Below are 13,726 nucleotides of genomic sequence, written 5' to 3'. Positions count from 1 at the left end.
TGTGCATGCTGTTTTCTAGACATGACATGCCTATGGTAGTTTGTACCCCTGTGATCATGTGCATGGAAGAGCAGTTCCACCACCAGAGAAGTATCACCAACAAAATGGCACAAATTCTGGGTATGGTAGAACACGCCTATAATTCCAGCATTTAGGAAGCAGAGGTAGACAGATCTCTGTGAGTTCCAGGCCATCCTGAAATACATGGTGAATTCATGACAGCCAGGACTATGTAGAGAGACCCTGACTCAAAAACACCAATACTGATGATGATAATAATAATGTGTATAAATGCTTATAAAATACAACTCACAACAGCTAAAATGTGGAAGGTCCACGTAGGCTAGCTAATGAATGGGTGAACAAATATAATTATATGTTCAAACAACAGACTATATGTGATAGAAGAGTTTAAGCAGGGGATTGCAGAGATGACTCAGTGGATTAAGAACACATATTGCTGCAAACAGAGGTTCCAAGTTCTGTTCCTAGAACCTACTACACCAGGCTGCTCACAATCACCTCTAACTCCAGTTCTAGAGGATCTGACACCCTCTTCTGGACTCCTTGGGTGCCTGTGTACATGTACTCATGCAGAGACTTACAGGATTCCCTATAGAAACAGAACTGATAGAATATCTGTGTGCGTGTGTGCATGTCAGCTTGTCTCCATTATACACCAGAATCCCAAAGAAATGGGCTCAAATGCTAGTGAAGGCAAAGAGCAAGCTTGTTCCACATCTTATTATTTAGATTGCCATCAGAAAGTGTGATCCATTGGGCTGGAGAGATGGCTCAGTGGTTAAGAGCACCGACTGCAGCCGGGCGTGGTGGCGCACGCCTTTAATCCCAGCACTCGGGAGGCAGAGGCAGGCGGATTTCTGAGTTCGAGGCCAGCCTGGTCTACAAAGTGAGTTCCAGGACAGCCAGAGCTACACAGAGAAACCCTGTCTCGAAAAACCACAAAAAAAAAAAAAAAAAAGAGCACCGACTGCTCTTCCGAAGGCCCTGAGTTCAAATTCCAGCAACCACATGGTGGCTCACAACCATCTGTAATGATAACTGAATCTCTTCTGGGGTGTCTGAAGACGGCTACGGTGTACTTACATATAATAAATAAATAAATAAATAAATAAATCTTTAAAAAAAAATGTGGTCCAGATTTAAGATGGGTCTTGCTACCTCTTCTGGGGTGTCTGAAGACGGCTATGGTGTACTTACATATAATAAATAAATAAATAAATCTTTAAAAAAAAATGTGGTCCAGATTTAAGATGGGTCTTGCTACCTCAAATCATCCAGTTCAAAAAAACAAAAAACCTCACAGGTGTACCCAGTAAACAGCAACTGTGATTTTATTTCAGATGTAATCAAGTTGATAACCAATACCCATCACATGTATATGCACACAATTTTAAAGGTTTATATTTTTTAATTTAATTTTCTTTTTAATTCAGTTTTTACACTCTATAATCCATTCCCTGACATCCTACTCTCCGAAGGCTCCAGATCCCATACCTCCTCCCCACCCCTTCTCCACGTAGATGCCCCGACCCCCCACCTCACCTGACTTCTAAACTCCCTGGGGCCTCCGACTTCTTGAGGGTTAGATGTGACATCTTTGAATGAACACAGACCTGGAAGTCATGTGTGTTGGGGGCCTCATATCAGCTAGTAAGGTTTATGTTTTTTAAAGAATGTAAGAAGCAAGGCAATGCCATACGCCTTTAATACCAGCACTCCAGAGGCAGAGGCAGATGGATATCAGTGAGCTCAAGGCCAGCCTGGTCTACAGAGCAAATTCCAGAAAAAAACAGGTCTTCATAAAGGAACTCTGCCTGGGCTCCCCCCACCCCCCATCTCTCTCTCTCTCTCTCTCTCTCTCTCTCTCTCTCTCTCTCACACACACACACACACACACACACACACAACAATTGGCAAAGTACTCATGCAAAAACCCTGGAATCAGAGGCCAGCACCATATAACCCAGACATAGGCTGACCTATAATCCTAATACTTAAAAGAGGTGCATACAGGAAGTTCAGAACTTCAAGCTCATCCTTGCATACTTGGTAGTTAGAAGGCAGCCTGGGATATTGTGACCCTGTTTTTAAAACAGAAGGCAGTTCTATTCCTAGGCAGGACTTGGAAACTTAAATCCTTCAGGTGTGCACAGTAAGGTAAGGCTATGATCCAGCATTTAGGATTTCAAGTTCCAGGACAGCCTGAGCTATGTAGTGAACCAGATGGTTGATGGTGGCACATGTCTATAATCCCAGCACTCAGGAAGCAGAGGCAGTTGGATCTTTTGAGTTTTTGTTTGTTTTTTGTTTTTTTTTTAATTTTTAATATTTTTTATTACGTATTTTCCTCAATTACATTTCCAATGCTATCCCAAAAGTCCCCCATTACCCCCCCCCACTTCCCTACCCACCCATTCCCATTCTTTTGGCCCTGGCATTCCCCTGTATTGGGGCATATAAGGTTTGCAAGTCCAATGGGCCTCTCTTTCCAGTGATGGCCGACTAGGCCATCTTTCGATACATATGCAGCTAGAGACAAGAGCTCCGGGGTACTGGTTAGTTCATCATGTGTTCCCCCTATAGGGTTGCATATCCCTTTAACTCCTTGGGTACTTTCTCTAGCTTCTCCATTGGGAGCCCTGTGATCCATCCAATAGCTGACTGTGAGCATCCACTTCTGTGTTTGCTAGGCCCCAGCATAGTCTCACAAGAGACAGCTATATCTGGCTCCTTTCAGCAAAATCTTGCTAGTATATGCAATGGTGTCAGCGTTTGGAAGCTGATTATGGGATGGATCCCTGGATATGGCAGTCTCTAGATGGTCCATCCTTTCATCACAGCTCCAAACTTTGTCTGTGTAACTCCTTCCATGGGTGTTTTGTTCCCAATTCTAAGAAGGGGCATAGTGTCCACACTTTGGTCTTCATTCTTCTTGAGTTTCATGCGTTTAGCAAGGATCTTTTGAGTTTTAAACCAGCTTGTTCTACTGAGTTCCAGGACAGCCTGGACTACACAGAGAAACTTTGTCTTTGGGAAAACAAACAAACCAACCAACCTCAGGGCACTTGCTGTTCTTGTAGAGGATCTGGTTCTCAGCACTCACTTCCTTTTCTGGCCTCTGCAAGCCACAACACATACATGCAGGCAAACACTCATTCACATAAAATAAAAATAATAAATCTAAAAAGGAAAAGAAAGAAAGAAAGAAAGAAAGAAAGAAAGAAAGAAAGAAAGAAAGAGAGAGAGAGAGAGAGAGAGAGAAAGAAAGAAAAAGAAAGAAAGAAAGAAAGAAAGAAAGAAAGAAAGAAAGAAAGAAAAAGAAAGAAAGAAGAAAAAGGTGTGAGGTTGACAAGGTGACTCAGTGGGTCAAGGTTCTTGACACCAAGTCTGGTTGCCTGAATTTGGTCCCCAGGAGCCACATGGTGGAAGAAGATGACAGACACAGGTCTTGTAACTTATACACACACACACACACACACACTAAATGAGCATAATAAAGAAAATAAACACTTCAATGAACTAGTTTCAGAGTCTATAATAAAATCTTGAAAAGAAGAAATTAAGTTTTTCCTTTTACATGAAATGTGCTTGAGATAACGCAATATTTCCTGACACACAGAACAGTTACATTAGTAAAATACCAACCATGGTGCAGATGAAATACGGGACCAGAGTTGGACTCCTGAGACCACATGATAGAAGAACTAACTCTGACCTCCATTCATGTACCTATATAAAAAAAATAAGATAATGTGTAAAGTTTTTTGGTTTAGGTTTTTGAGACAGGGTTTCTCTGAAGCCCTGCCTGTCATGGAACTCACTCTGTAGAGCAGACTGGCCTTGAACTCACAGAGATCCTACAGTCTCTCCCTTCTCAGTACTAGGATTAAAGGCATATCACCACTGCCTTGATATAAATGTAATTTTTAAATAATAATTTTAAAAGGACTTTTGCAATAATTCAGCAGGTAAGGCATGCTCTGCCCAGCTTGGTAAACTGGCTGATCCCCAGAACCATATAGCATAGAGAACTGACCCCTGAAACCTTGTCTTTAGAATAGAAGCCATCAAAACATTAGCTGGTGAATGGTAAATGTGCTCAAATTGCTTTGAAAAATAGATAAGCAAGAGATTCATTGGACATCAGTAACCACCCTTACTAAGTCAACTCTTAGTTAACCACCAGTGTGCGGGGTTTAAGACAGCTTAGACTTAACCCCCATGCATCTACTACACTAAAGAGAACAAAATAGAGTAGTGAATGAGAACTCCAGATTTTTGTGTGGGAATGGATAGCCAGCAAGGGGCACATTGTCTAAAGTTATCATTAACCTGTCATGAAGAGGCAGATATAGTGGCCCATGCTTATAAATTCCAGCATTTAGGGGTGAAATCAGTAGGGCCCTCAGTCACAGTCCAAACTGAGATAGGTAGTGAATAAAACATCCTCTCAAAAACAGTAAAGACAGGTCCTGTTTCCTTTTGTGCTGACTGTGTGGCACCCATCCAGGCAGGGTAGTGAAGTAGGCCTCCCTGAAAAATACTTAAGAAGTTGAAGACAAGATCTCATTTCATGTCGGGTGTGGTTGCTCACGCCCTTAATCCCAGCACTCGGGAGGCAGAGGCAGGCAGATTTCTGAGTTCCAGGCCAGCCTGGTCTACAAAGTGAGTTCCAGGACAGCCAGGGCTCTACAGAGAAACCGTGCCTGAAAAAAAAATCTCATTTCATTTTCTGCATAGCCCTATTAACCCTTTGCTGGGCAGTTCTCTCACGTAACTTAAGGTCCTTAAGTGTGCTTCAGCCCCCTCACCATTTAATTTAAGTAGCAACTTTCCTTCTGGTAACAGCCTTTACTGTTTCCAGATAGTGTCAAATATCTCTTCTATTCAAAACAGGATGGAGAACCACTTGCCTAGTTTATAAACCAATGGCCTAGTTTTCTGTTGAATATTAGTAAGTGACTAAGCTTTGATCTAGCACATCTTTTAATCATTGTTTTTGGTGCTGAGTTGTATTGCTAGTGTTATCACCAATTAAATATTTGTGTCTTTTTTTTTTTTTTTTTTTGAGATAGGTTTGTTTCTCTGTGTAGCCCTGGCTGTCCTGAAACTTACTATGAAAACCAGACTGGCCTTGAATTCAGTGAACCAACCGCCTGTGGGATTAAAGGTGTGAACCACACACCTTGCCTCATTTTACTCTTTTGCTAAGTTTATCTGAAGTCTTACATAGTTGATCCACACATACAAGAACTCAGCTTTCCCTGTGTGGTGTTATATAGAGTAAATTCATAAGGCTGTGAATTGAGTTGAGCACTGTAAACCCTAGAGTTTAATAACATATTCAAAATAATTATAGTAAACCATGACCCAGACACAAACAAAGGAAGTTCAGTCCTATCAGTCTTTGTCCACATGCCCCTCAGAACTACAGCATTTTTCTAAACATTTTCTGACTACCTTAGCCTAGCTTCAAAGTATCTATTCACATGATAGAAAACTACAGATCTGTTACATTCCCCCTATGTTTTTCACGATGTTTAACTCTACTGAGAAAACTTTGAATTGTATAATATCAACCAAAACCAATAAACTATTGGTGCTGCTTCTCCTTATTTCCATTTTGTTTCCTGAGTGTGAAGAGTGATTGTCTGGTTGTGGTCGTTGTTAGGGAGCTGTGACTACTTTTTTTATTCAAAAAAAAAAAAAAAAAGTTTCACGGGGCACTATTTACATTAGAGTAGAAAAACCATTCTTTCTTTTTTGTTTTTGTTTTTGTTTTTGTTTTTCGAGACAGGGTTTCTCTGTGTCATCCTGGCTGTCCTGGAACTCACTTTGTAGACCAGGCTGGCCTGGAACTCAGAAATCCGCCTGCCTCTGCCTCCCAAGTGCTGGGATTAAAGGCGAGCGCCACCACCCCCCCCTAGAAAAACCATTCTTGATGTAGTTTCTTTGACTAGTGATTTTTTTTTTTTTATGTTGTGAATTGAAAGTGTAACCAAAGTCCAAGACCAATAAAAGGTTATACAGGGCTTGGAAATGTGGCTCAGTAGTACTACACTGACCTGAAAAATAAGAGGCCCTATATTCAAGCCTCCATTGGAAACAAAAATAAAAGACTATTCCTTCTTAACCTGTCCATCTTAGCATTTAAACAACCTCAGACAGTTGGACTTTGTGGAGAACACCAGCTATACCTATGACTACTTCCCTTAGCCATTGCAGTTCCTAAGGATATCAGCCACCGTCTGACACGTGTCCACACCATGACACTCAGCATGCCCTGCATTCAATGTCTTACTGATTCATGGTTAGTTCACTCAACAAAGACCTGTTATGGATCAGACACTGTAACAGGTGTTCTTGTAGTTATAATTACAGCTATGCTATGCATGTTTTTCCTCATCTCATAGCATACTGGAACTCTGCAGTCGCCTTGTTCACCTCCTATAACAAGTCCCAATGGAGCTCTTGAAACATAGTGTAAAGAGTAACCTTAACTGTCCTTCATAAGGAATATGGATAAACCATAGTACATTCACACAGTTGAAGACCACTCTGTAATAAATCAAAGGACACAAACCAGAATCACCTACATATATCAGTATGGATATGTAGAAAACATATTTAAGTGGAAAATTAAAGCAGTTGGCAAGATGATATATTAGAAAGAATGAAAAAGTCAGGTACTATGGTTTTGATTTTGTTTATTTTGTTGTTGTTGGGTGTTTTTTTTTGATTTTTTGTTTGTTTGTTTGTTTTTGAGAACATACAAATACGGCAGCCTGAAGGGCAAATACTTTGGCAGTTGATTACAATATTAAATTAAAATTAAAAGTAGCAGTTCTAGCTTATCCTACACAAGTATTTCATTTGCAGTAAATAGCATGAACAGTAGCTGCTAATGCAATATTATTTTGAGATAAAAAGTTGTTTATTACTAGTAGAGACATTAAATTTTAGATAAATCCTATGCATCCAGGACAAAAAACAAAACAAACAAACAAACAAAAAACCCAAGGAACTTATACAATGTATATAATTAACTCTAAGACACTTATAGAAAACAGAAGTACTGTGACCTTGGCTCATTACCAGGAGGTTACTCTGGGCACGTGGAGCAACTTCCTGGAAACCTTCGAGCCTTGAAGCAGAATCTATGCATCAGAGACTTTCCTAAACTCTCACAAAGGACCTTCCCTGGCTGGAGGGGAGGCATGAGGTGGGACACAAGGTTGAGAGTATGTAGCAGCAGTATGGCTTCTCACAAAGCTACCTTCTCAAGATAAGTAGCAGTAAATGAGAAACTTCTTCTCTGGACCTTGCTGCAGGCCTCTTACGTTTTCTAAGTGTCCTTACGTTGCTGTGGTCTTAAGTTACATGCATTAAAAACTGCAGAGAGCAAGAGTTGAAGGTGGCTCTAGACTCTACCTATGCCTAATAGCAGATGAATGATCTCCAAAAAAAAGTACCTAACTGCTGGGCATGGTTGCGCACACCTTTAATCCCAGACCTCAGAGGCTGTACATTTTAAGGCCAGCCTGGTCTACAAATCGAATCCTGGAGAACCAGGGATTGTTACACCGAGAAACCCTGCCTCCAAATCAAAAACAAAAAAGTACCTCACTTTTTATATGCCTTAGTCTGTCCTCCTCTAAAATGTGAGTGTGCTATGAACAATAATATTTATAAAGAGTTGAATGTAGCACCTCACATGTAGTAGGTGCTCTGTTAACATAGCCAGCCATTGTTAGTGAGATAAACACCCTTTCCTCTTTCAAATACATGACAGTATTCAGCATGTGCTCTTCTGGAACTCTTTGTGCCCTCAAAATTGTCAATCCAGGAACATTTTGTTTTGTTTTGTTGGGGGTGGAGTGGGGTATCTATCTACCAACTGCATGTCATTTTTTTGTTGTTGTTGTCTGGACCTTCACAGAATTGCAAACCATTTGTATGTTCCTCCTATGCTCATTTTCATTTTGTTTTTATTTTTGTTTTTGTGCTTTTTTTAAGATTTATTTTTATTTCGTATGTATTAATGTTTTTCTTGCACATGGTACATCCTGTGCCCATTACATTCCCTGGAACTGGTAAGCAAACCTGGGTCCTCTGCAAGAGCAACAAGTGCTGTTAACCACTGAGCCATCTCTCTAGTCTATTTTTGTTTGTTTGTTCATTTTTTTCTGAGTCAGGTCTGGTCTCTATAGCCCCATTCTAGCTTCCAAGTCATAATCTCCATGTCTCAACCTTAGGAGTAATGGGATTAAAGGCATTAATCAGTACACCCAGCCTTTATCTGAACACTTACTCTATTCCCAATCATAAACTAGAAGTGCCTGAGGCATCTGTGTTTTCAAATATTTCTTTACCAGTTAATGATACAAAGCAATAAAACAGTTTGTAAAGATGAAAATCTTGGGGTTGGAGAGATAGTGCCGATAGATGGCACATATCCATAACCCAGTATTCGAGAAAAAAAAATCAAGGGTATCACATAGTTGAGGCCACTACCTGGCTCAAAAAAGGAAATTGAGCTCTTTTATATAAGTTATATTTTAAAAGGTTATTTATCTGACTCTGTCTTAAACCACTGTCTTGTTATGGTAAAGATTAAATATTACCAATGGGATTGGAATTCTGTCCCCTAAAAATAGAAAGAACTGTATTAGGTATCACCTATTCTTGTTGTTACAAAAATTACAATGCGATTTGTGAACAAATAGAGTAAAAACTGTCGTTATAAGCCGGGTGTCGTTGCTCATGCCTTTGATCCCAGCTTGGTCTACAAAGTGAATTCCAGGACAGCCAGGGCTATACAGAGAAACCCTGTCTCAAAAAACCAAAACCTGTCATTATACAATTGTATCTAGGATTAAACCTGTATGCATGATTTTTGTTTGTTGGTTTGTTTAGGTCTCTCATCTCAGTATTTTTAGAAAGTTGAGGCAAAAGGATCTGAATTCTGAGGCCAGGCTGGTCTACATAAAGTTCTAGGCCAGTCAAGACAATACAGTGAGACCCTGTACCAAAAGATTATAGAGATCTGACCAGACATGATAGTGTGTGCTTAGCAATAGGAGGATCAGACATTCAGCTTTGGTTACTAAGCCAGATTCTGATCTCAAAAAACAAACAAAACCAGGAGAGAGACGGATGGCTAACACACTGCATACCTTTCTTTGTAACACCAGAGGTCACTTTAATAGAAATTTCCAACACTCTTACAGTGTTAGTCACAAGATTTATATTTATTTATTTTTGTTGTCCCACAAAAAACAAACACCAATCTCAGTCAGATAGAGATGGTTTGTTGAACACATACCCTAAGACTGATCAATCAGGGCTGTAGCTCAGAATTTGAGGGCTGAGGTTACAACCCCGGGCATTGTTCTGTGTCAGCTTATAAAGACAAACTCCACAAAAATCATAATGAACTCATATGCAAATACTAGTCACTGACCTTTAATTTGATGGGTCCTATGTAAAGCTTATAGTTGTGGAAGTTAATAAGATACAGAACATAACAGGATATGTAGTTAGCATGGCCTTGCTCTGAATTAAGTTATTGACTGACGTGTATTATAGCAACAATCTGAAATAGCTCGTGGGCATGGAACAAAATGGGTACAGCTATGCTAGTGGGGCAGACCTCAATAATGGAATGCTTGCTTATTCATGAGACTATTTTTTTTTTTGGTTTTTCGAGACAGGGTTTCTCTGTAAAGCCCCGGCTATCCTGGAACTCACTTTGTAGACCAGGCTGGCCTTGAACTCAGAAATCCGCCTGCCTCTGCCTCCCAAGTGCTGGGATTAAAGGCGTGCGCCACCACGTCCGGCTCATGAGACTATTTTTAACCCTCCAAAAGTTTTACTTGCCTGTATTACATTTAAACATTTTTAAATTGTCTGACTATACTTCAACTAAACAGAAAACTTACTAAGATTCTAGAGAGCCTTGCTTCAAAGTAGTTTTCCTTGAAGTGTCTTCAGAATCCTTTTTCCAGCAAAAATGTAATACAGTTTCGTAGTTCAATAGATAAATGCAGACTTGGAATTACAAGACATTGATTATTAAATTTACCGAATGTAGGCAGTTGCCCATAGATCTTCACTCCTGACCCTACTCACAATTCTGAATTCTAACTCAAAAATCATAATTTTTCCATTCTACGTATATTCCCCTACATACATTAAATAAATGTTCTCAAAAGACTTGTGGAGCTGGAAAGATGGCTCTTAGGTTTAAGAATGCATGCTGTTAGCCTGCAGTGGTGGTGCACTCCTTTAATCCCAGCACTTGGGAGGCAGAGGCAAGTGAATTTCTGAGTTTGAGGCCAGCCTGGTCTAGTCTATAAAGTGAGTTCCAGGACAGCCAGGGCTACACAGAGAAACCCTGTCTAGAAAAAACAAAAAAAAAAAAAAAAACAAAAAAAAAGAGAAGAAAAGAAAAGAAAAGAAAAGAAAAGAAAAGAAAAGAAAAGAAAAGAAAAGAATGCATACTGTTTGTTTTTGTAGAGAACTGGATTTTGGTTCTCAGCACCCACACCAGACATCCTATAACTGCCTCTAACTCCAGGTCTCTGGGAATACAGTGCTTCGGGTCTTTGAATACCCATATACATACACATGTTTTTTGGAAAAAAATTTAAAGATATTCATACTATGAGTTTGATAAGGAGACTATTTTTCAGACCAACACTTTTCAGAGAAATCAAGGAATAATGGCAGAACATAAGTCGAAGTGGGTGGGGGACAAATCTCTGGGCTGTAGCAGATACTCACCATGTTCAAGGTCCTTGATTAGATGTCCTGAATAAAAGATATTAAACAAAAAAAGAAAACATGGATGTGGAATCCCATGAAACAAAGCACTGCACTCATTCTAAATAGAATAAATGGTTGCTTATTCTAAGGCAAGTATGTCATGCCCGGTGAACAGAAGTTGCCTCAAAAAAATACCATGATGTAGTATGAAAGTAGTTCCATGGACTTAAAAAAAAGGTCGTGTACACACTCACATGTACAAAGTCCTGGCTGACCCTGGAACTCACAGTAGAGATCAGGGTGTTCTTAGGAACACCCTGTTCTGCCTGCTTCTTTTCTACCCATGACTGGGATTACAGGTGGCCTGTCACATCTATCAGAAATTTATATGTGGGTTCTGGGGATCCCAGCTCCATCCTTTGTGCTTATGTGAGCCATATCCCCAGGCTTTAGAGGGGCTCTCTCTAGTCAGTACTGAAGAGCCTGAAATAGGTGTATCTACTTTCTGAGGATTTCTGTTTTTTAATGGTGCCCTATAATCCTGTAACAGGCACTTAAAAACCACCTTTGCTAAAAATCACTGACTTCTTACTTTGACCAACAAGATGAACTGAAAGCAAGATAGAAGCTTGGCCTTCATTTTGTGTCTGTGTCATTCTGGCTCCAGCTTAATTTGCATAGGCATGTTAGTCATTCCAGGAGTGTCTGTTTACACAGCCAGTCCTACTTCAAGGCTGAAGGTGCAGACTGCTCATTTCCCTATCCCCAATTCATCTTAGATTCCAGGAACAGCAAGACCTTGAAGGGCAGGCCACTGGCAGATAAGGGTAATTAAGGAAGAATGTGAGGCGGCTTCTTATAGTTTAAATAATCAACTTGTAGGAACAGGATTGTGTCAAGTCAGGGCTTCTTCAGACTGCTTTGCAGAGCCAGGGCTGTAATAAAGATCAAAAGAAGACACCATGGCCAAGACTTCTAATAGGTATACATCTCACCCTGTACCTCAGGAACTATAGTTACTACATTTAAACTTAAAGGTCATTTCAGAATCCCCCAAAGAGGAACTTGAGGGTCATTGAAATTTATGTGCTCCTTTCCTCAACATGGTTAAATAGTTCTCTGCTTTTTATCTCTTTAATTGGAGAATCAGTGTGGAGACCATGCTGAGCTTGTTGAGACTGGGAACTTTGTCCTTCCATTTTGAATATAGTTCTAGCACCATAGAGAACTATTGTAGGAATATCATACCAGGGGAGGAATCCAGGCCAGCTTAACTGTACAGTGAGCCTTAGCCTCAAACACGGGAGAGGTACACCTAACAAACACATGGCTACTGGACTCAAATTTCCAACATCTTAAATTAAATAATAATAATAATAAAAGAGTATTAACTTGTGTTTGTGATTCACACATGTCATTCTAGCACTTTGGAAACAGAGGCAGAGGATTTCCAAGAGTTCCAAGCTAGCTGGGCTATACTATATTATGTTACACATATATATTAGCACATTGATATAATAGTAGGTTTGTATTAAATCCAGCTTTGCCGTTTTAGCTGGGTAGTATTCGGCAAACTATTAAACCATTTGCTTGACTTTGGAAAATGAAATCTGATCAAAACACTGTAAAAAATTATCAAAGAGCTAATGTATTTTAAAAAATTAAAAGTGGGGCTGGTGAGATGGCTCAGTGGGTAAGAGCACCCGACTGCTCTTCCAAAGGTCCAGAGTTCAAATCCCAGCAACCACATGGTGGCTAACAACCATCCGTAACGAGATCTGGCGCCCTCTTCTGGAGTGTCTGAAGACAGCTACAGTGTACTTACATATAATAAATAAATAAATCTTAAAAAAAAAAAAAAAATTAAAAGTACAGAAAAGGAAAAGATGTCCAAGAACTGGGGCCAGGTGGCACATGCCAGAGTCTGGAGCTCAAGGTCATCTTTTGCTATACACTTAGTTGGAGATCAGCACAGGCCACAGAAAGTCATGTATAAAGACCAAAAGAACAATGGGTATATATGTTAGTTACTTCTCTGCTGCTGTGGCATAACAACATGGGGTATGTTTCTAGATGTCTAGGAGTTTGTCATGGCCAGTAAGCATAGCAGCAAGTGGCAGGCTTGCAGAACAAAGCAGAGTTCAAACAGGGAATGGGGCTAGACTACAAACACTCATAGTCCAACCCAGTGACATGATCTACCTTTCAAAAGTCCCACAGCTTTGTAGGGAATATTAGTCACTGACCCCAAGTAGAGAAAGCATTGATAATCGTCTGCTATGAACAAGTATTAATAGAAGTCTGTGGTTCCAGGTAGAGAGCATAACAGATAGATATTATAATAGGTATTAATTAAATAAATGTCTGTGGCTCCAGGAAGAGAGCAGAGCACAACAGATAGGCAGTATAACAGGATGGCTGCTCTAGGCAGAGAGCTTAACAATTAAAAACTCTCTGCTTCCTATAAGCAGATATTAGTGGAAGTTTGAATTAATTGCTTTAAAGATGGTATAAGATATATTGCTCTAATAAGTCTTACAGGATACTCATATCCTGTCTAATGTAGGCTCCATTGGGTTTAAATCCTGGTTTGACAAGCTGCCTTTTTTTTTTTTTTTTTTTTTTTGGTTTTTCGAGACAGGGTTTCTCTGTATAGCCCTGGCTGTCCTGGAACTCACTTTGTAGACCAGGCTGGCCTTGAACTCAGAAATCTGCCTGCCTCTGCCTCCCAAGTGCTGGGATTAAAGGTGTGCACCACCACGCCCAGCTGACAAGCTGCCTTTTATAAGCAGGTATAGATATAAGTATGAATCAGTTGTTTTAAAGTTTGCAGGAGGCTCATATTCTCTAATGTGGACTCCATGGGAATTTTGGGTTAATATCCTGACAGGACAAATTAGAAAGGCCTAAGTAGGCTAAAATGTGTGGGATTTTT

The sequence above is a fragment of the Mus caroli genome, unplaced genomic scaffold (assembly GCF_978045245.1).
Source record: "Mus caroli unplaced genomic scaffold, Mus_caroli_1 scaffold_1, whole genome shotgun sequence".
Lineage (NCBI taxonomy): Eukaryota > Metazoa > Chordata > Mammalia > Rodentia > Muridae > Mus > Mus caroli.
Note: the sequence above shows the minus strand (reverse complement) of the source record.